The sequence below is a fragment of the Apium graveolens genome, chromosome 4 (genome assembly GCF_009905375.1).
Source record: "Apium graveolens cultivar Ventura chromosome 4, ASM990537v1, whole genome shotgun sequence".
Taxonomy (NCBI): Eukaryota; Viridiplantae; Streptophyta; class Magnoliopsida; order Apiales; family Apiaceae; genus Apium; species Apium graveolens.
In genome coordinates, this window is record NC_133650.1 from 181,433,069 (window position 1) to 181,438,593 (window position 5,525).

Here is a 5,525-nt window from a genome sequence, read left to right on the forward strand (position 1 = left end):
TGATCTCTCAATAAATTTTTTTACTTCTATATGAAGGACCAAGCTTTCGAAGATGGAGGTAGCTAGAGATGAAGTGGTACCAAGTACGGTGGTATTCCGAATCTAACACGTTCATGATACTAAGGTTGACGTGATTATTAAGAGGTTATAAAACTCTAGCGAGTAAAGGTATATCTAGAATAGTATCATGTACGGAAGATAGTAACGATTACGAACTGGAAAAGAATGGGTATTGAGAAGCAAAAGCTATAGTGCTAGAAGCTATGATGAAATTCTGTGCAATAGACTTGAAAGAATTTGGAACGATCACTTAACGCGGATTGATTTTTCTTACGATAATAGATCGTATGTCAGTATTGAGATATCGCCTTATGAGATCCTTGAGGGAACACAATTTCGATCTCCCTTATGTTAGGATGATGTTGCAGAGCGAAAGATGCTCGGACCAGCAGTGGTCTAAAGGACCAAGGATATAATAGATCTAATTAGAGGACGGCTGGTAGTAGACCAAGATGGACATAAGAAGTATGTTGATTTGACATGAAAGGACAAGGAATAGGAAGTAGGGGACCTAGTGTTGTCATAGGTATTCCCTAGGAAAGGATGGATGAGGTTTAGAAAGAAAGGAAAGCTAAACCCACGAATTGTTGGACCCTTGGATATATTAAGAAGTATTGGGAAGTTAGCATATGAGCTATCCCTACCCCCGAACATGTAGCAAGTTCATAATGTGTTCCACGTATCAATGTTAAGAAAGTATAATTCGGATGCCAGACAAATAGGGGCATATCAGCGCATAGGCATGCAACCAGACGTAACCTATATGGAGCAACCAGAAAGGGTTATAGATCGAAAAGGAACAAGTGCTTAGGAGAAGGGTTATCAAACTAGGCAGAGTTTGGTGGTAGAACCACAATGTGAGAAAATTGACTTGAGAGTTAGAAAGTGCAATGCTAAGAGAGTATCCCTATTCTTTTTCTATCTGATTCCGGGACGGAATCCTTTTAAGGAGGGGAGACTGTAATAACCCCAATTTTTGGAATTTTTGAAACCCTTATAAATAGTGATTTTGCTGATTATGCTGAATAAGAAAACTTTTCATATCACACTATGTAGGGGGTTCTTTTATTGATCTTCTGAGATATTATTAGTACCCTATGTGGTATATAAGTGTATGTAAAGATCGTTAGAATCCAAATCCGAACACTTTGATTTTTCCCGAAAATCCACCAGATACAGAAAGAATTGAGTATAAGGTAACAGGATAAAAAGGATTTAAATTCAAGGATTATAAGAGAGGATCATAAAAGGAATATAATGAATTGAGAAAGATTAAGGGAACCTGTAATAACCCCCAAAATTTTGAACTTTTTGTAACCCTTGTGAATAGTATTTTAGCTGAATGAGAAAACTTTTCATGCCACACTATGTAGGGGTTCTGTTATGGATATTCTGAGATTTTATTAGTACTCTACATGGTATATAAGTGTATGTAAAGATCATCAGAATCCAATTCCGAACACTTTGATTTTTCCCGGAAATCCATTAGATACGGAAAGAATTGAGTATAAGGTAACAGGATAAAAAGGATTTAAATTAAAGGATTATAAGAGAGGATCATAAAAGGAATATAATATATTGAGAAAGGTTAAGGGAACCTAAGTAATAAGATCCCGGGTATGATCCCTCAAACGATAAACGAAAACGAAAGTTAAGCGAACCGTATAACAGATCAGCGGTCATTAGGCAAACAATTAGGAAGTTAATCAAAGAGATTAGTGGGGATGATGTCATCCAACCAATAGAAAGAGGACAAAGGAGGGATAATGACATCATAAAGTGATGCAAGCATGACATAAGAGGGAAGGAAATGTGGTGGAATATTAACCACACAAAAATCAAGGTTAAATTGGTAATTAACCAAAAACAAATCAAATATTCAACCAACCAAACCAAACAATTCATTTTTCATCAAAACAAGAACACAAGGCATTTTATTTTCTTCATGCTCTCGGCTTTTTACTATTTCAAAGAGAAAGAAAATTCAAAACTCAAGATCAAGGCTTCCTAAATTGGTAAGATAATTCCCTAGTCATTCTTATGCATAGTTATGGCTATCTTATGAGTTTAAGCCTTCAATTCTTTCTCAATCTTCTTCAAGAAATCAATGAAGAAGACAATGAATAGTGACTTCAAGAATTTTAACTTGATTTTCTTGTTTTTCCTTTAAGATCCAAGCTTTCCTAAGACTCCTCAAGGCTTCCTAAGGCTTCCTAGCTACTCACACCACTTCAAGGAAGGTATACCATCTCCAAACCCTAGCTTTAATTTATATATTAGGTTGATTATGGTTGTGAGGGTAAAGAGTAGCTTGAAACTTGTTTGTTTAAGAGTTTGGGTTGGAATGGTGGTGATTTATTTGTTGAAATCTTATGATTAGGTTAAAGAATGTAGTATAGTTTAAATTCAAGTTTTTGGATTAAGTAGATTGATTATAATGAGTTGATTTGGGGCTGTTGTAATGTAGTTTAGATGGAGGTTTGATTGGGTTGTGAATTGGGGTTGAATTGTGATGGTTTTGGAATGGTTTAAATTTGGGAAATCGCGTAAACATAGCCGTCGTAATGTCCGATTTACTTTAGACTGCTTTTGTTCATAACATTAGGACCCGAGAACCCCCTGCTAGATGTTGACCATTGCCATGTTTAGATAGTTCATGTTACGAGTGATAAGTGGCATTTTATACCACTTAGAACGTCTTAAAATGGCTTAAATTGGTGTCTTGAAATCAAGTATTTTGTGTATTTGATGCGTTTTTCTAGTGTTTATGCATTTCAGGGTATTAGTTGCATTTCGGGGGAGGAATCATCAAGAATAAGCCTTGGCATGTGTTCACCATTGCGAAAGGAAAGAATCGGGCAGATTACGGCGAAGAAACGGAGCAAAATCAGATTTTTTCCAGTAGAGGTCTGAGCGCCCGCTCAGCATTGCTGAGCGGCCGCGCAGCAAGCTGAGCGCCCGCTCAGCTATGCTGAGCGGCCGCGCAGGGTTGGGGAAAAAAATATATTATTTCAGGACTTCTACTTCTGTTTGGTCTCCACTTCTATGTAATCTGAGTTTTATGGGACTATTATATAAGTAGATTTGAGACGTTTTCACAAGGGGGATTGAAGAAGATCGTGTTTTTACGCAAGGAGCGAAGGAGACAAGGAAGAAGACTGATTTAGCACACCGCAACAAAGAGGAAGCATATCTTCTTGTGATTTTTGTTTCGTTGTAACGTTGGATGCTAGTTTTCTTGCTTTGAACTTATTTACTCTTGTGACGTACTCTGTTTTAATATAATTAGTTTAGTTATTATTTTCTTGTGTTTGTTTATCATGATTTCATATGAACCCATGATGACGATAAGTGCTATTATGGGCTAATCGTGATCATGGGGTTGCGACGGATTTATTATGGAATTCTTTAGTTAATTGTTTAATACTTTCGTATGTGATGATTGTATGATATCTAGTATTGGTTGTGCGTAGTCGTCTTATGTGCGTCGCGAACATATAAGATAAGGTGTTAATCTCTAGTGAAGCGACGGTGGATCTTGAGATTTAGAACTTGCCATGCTAGCATAGGTTCATGTACGTTGTGCATGATTAGTGGGTAACTCTAACAGTTTTATTTGCCCTATGTAATCAAAAGGAATAACTTGTGCTTAAATCGTTGTGTTGTCAATTTCTGTAGACATATAGGAACTCAACATAATTGATGACTATTCAACTTCTATCTTAATTGTGGATGCTTGGTAGAATGGTATTAGTACAATGAAAGTTGGCTTTTATCAGTTTCGTGTTATTCGATTAATATCATCACTGTCACATGCTAAAGGTAATAACAATGGCTATTGAAGGAAGTAATAATGAAGTTGTGATCTCATGAGTGTTTTATTGTTGATAAATTGAAGTGTTAGTTAAGTGATTAATTAAGTAGTTAATTGTAGTTAATATTTAATCAACAATTTTAAGTGTTAGTGTCTTAACATTGAGAAGTAATCATACATTGGTGAGTGAGTTTAATTAGACAATAATTTAGTCTGAGTCTCTGTGGGAACGAACTAGAAAGTATTATATATTACTTGCGAAAGCGTATACTTGCGTGAATATTAGCGCGTGTTTTCGCCCTAACAAGTTTTTGGCGCCGCTGCCGGGGACTCGGCGTATTTGTTTAGTTTATGTACTTACCATCTTTGGTCATTAGGACTCAGTGATTAGGACGTAGTAGTTAATTATTGTTTTCGGTTGTGTTTCAAGTACTTTAGCAAGCGTTTATGCAAACTCGTTCTCGTGCTCGCAAGAGGACTTTAGATACAGCTGAGGAGACAGACGAAGTTCTTGATATTCTGGAGAAGTTAGATTTTGAGGATTCGGATTCAGGAACTGAGCAGAAAGAACCAGTAAACATGGGAGATCGTATTGTTCAAGCTGATCCAGCTCTTATGGATTTTTCTCGGCCTAAAATTGATGACATTCAGTCAAGCATCCTTCATCCGGCTATTCAAGCTAACACCTTTGAAATCAAGCTGGGCACTATTCAGATGGTGCAGAATTCTGTTTCTTTTGGAGGAGCGGCAACTGAAGACCCCAACATGCACATAAGGAATTTTGTCGAGATCTGCAGCACTTTTAAGTACAATGGCGTGACTGATGAGGCTATCAAGTTGAGGCTTTTCCCATTCTCACTGAGGGATAAGGCTAAAGACTGGTTACATTCTGAACCAGCTGGGTCCATCACTACGTGGCAAGATCTTGCACAAAAGTTTCTGGTGAAGTTTTATCTGATGGCAAAGACTGCTGCTATGAGGAGTGCTCTTACTCAGTTTGCGCAGCAACCTACAGAATCTATGTGCGAGGCTTGGGAACGCTACAAGGAAATGTTGAGAAAATGTCCACATCATGGAATGCCGGATTGGATGGTGATCACTGGTTTCTATAATGGTTTGGGGGCCCAATCTCGGCCCATGCTCGATGCAGCAGCTGGAGGCGCCTTATGGGCTAAAAGCTATACTGAGGCGTATAATCTTATAGAGACGATGGCTGCAATTGAGCATCAAAACCCAACTCAGAGGATGACGTCAGGCAAGGTAGCAGGTATTCTGGAAGTTGATGCAGCCACCGCTATTGCAGCCCAGCTCCAAGCGCTATCAATGAAGGTTGATTCTCTGGCTACATATGGAGTTAATCAAATAGCTATGGTTTGTGAGCTTTGTGCAGGTTCTCATGCTACGGATTAGTGTTCTTTTGTCAACGAATCTGTTCAGTATGTGAATAACTATCAGCGACAACAGCAGCCTGTGCCAGTAGCCTATCATCCTAACAACAGAAATCATCCAAATTTTAGCTGGGGAAATAATCAGAATGCTATTCAGCCACCATATCAGCAAGGAGTGAGTAAACAGTTTAACCCACCTGGATTCCAGCAACCATAGCAGTATGCTACAAGGCAATCATATCCTCAACAGGGAAGTACAGTTG

At 38.1% G+C, this 5,525-nt stretch overlaps 1 non-coding gene across 1 annotated transcript; it reads right to left on the reverse strand.

Annotated features, from left to right (window-relative positions):
• Positions 1–4,846: 4,846 nt before the first annotated feature.
• LOC141722338 (small nucleolar RNA R71) lies at positions 4,847–4,953 on the reverse strand. Its single transcript, XR_012575358.1, has one exon. It is a non-coding gene; the product is annotated as a small nucleolar RNA R71 (small nucleolar RNA).
• Positions 4,954–5,525: the final 572 nt, after the last annotated feature.